The sequence below is a fragment of the Setaria italica genome, chromosome V, assembly GCF_000263155.2.
Source record: "Setaria italica strain Yugu1 chromosome V, Setaria_italica_v2.0, whole genome shotgun sequence".
Lineage (NCBI taxonomy): Eukaryota > Viridiplantae > Streptophyta > Magnoliopsida > Poales > Poaceae > Setaria > Setaria italica.
Window position 1 is genome coordinate 22,399,394 of NC_028454.1, and position 1,231 is coordinate 22,400,624.

Here is a 1,231-nt window from a genome sequence, read left to right on the forward strand (position 1 = left end):
TCCCCGCACGCCGCCCCGAGCCGCAGCAGTCCCGCCAGTCACGCCGCCCCGGCCGCCGCGGTCAGGGCAGCCCCCGGCCCCGCCGTCACCGACGCCCCGACCCGCCGCCGTCCCGCCGCCCCGGCCAGCCGCCCCCGCGCGCGAGAGGTCTGCCGCGCCGGCCGGTGCGCCGGGAGAGCTGGCCGTTTTCTTTTAATTTTTAATTTTGTTTTTTTTTAGATGGAATTGTAATTTTGTTAAGTTAGATTTTTAGATTTCTAATTTTGTTAAGTTAGATTTTTAGATTTCTAGTTAGTTTGTTAAGTTAGATTTGTAGTTAGGTTGTTAACTACCGTCCCGCCGTCGTGATCGCCGCCGTCCCGCCGAGTAGCCGACGTGATCGCCGCCGTCCTGCCGCCCATCACAACGTAGTAGCTTAGGCACCGCCCGTGGTTCCGGTGAACCGCCTCCGCCACCCTGACCGCCGCCGTCCCGCCTCCGCCGCCCTGACCGCCGCCGTCCCGCCTTCGCCGCCCTTATCGCCGTCGTAGAAATTCGTAGGAATTCGTCAAAATTCGTAGAAATTCGTAGAAATTCGTAGAAATTCGTAGAAATTCGTAGAAATTCATAGAAATTCATAGAAATTCATAGAAATTCATAGAAATTCATAGAAATTCATAGAAATTTGTATAAATTCATAGAAATTTGTATAAAGATTCCAGACTTTGTACGATTCATGTTATTTTATGATTTCATTATATACATGTATGATTCCGAACTGTGATTATATACAAATTTGTATTAAGACGATTTGTATGACTGTCATGTATGATTCCATGTATGTTTGCAGCAATAGTTGAAATGGCAGACGATGAGACCGCAAGGTATATCATGGAGCAGATAATCGTTGGTGATGGTAGTGGCGACAACGTTCCACTATCATACACGGATGAAGAGGGCACCCAGGCGGACATGTTCCTCAACATGTCTGCCGATGTGAATGAAGAGCAACAGCCGCAGCAACAACTTGCCGTGGCGGAAGGTTCCGGCGAGGTATATACAACCATTCTTGTATTGTTTCACGCCACCGCTACTAGTACGTACTAATTAACGAATCTTAAACTGTTAGCCCTCCGGATCGACACAAGGGCAGAAGACCCGAGGTCGTACAAAGGTGATGGAAGGGAGGCTTGTCATCACCGAAGTTACAGATGAGGGCAGGCCGGTTGCTCCCGAGAAAGTCGCAAAGAAG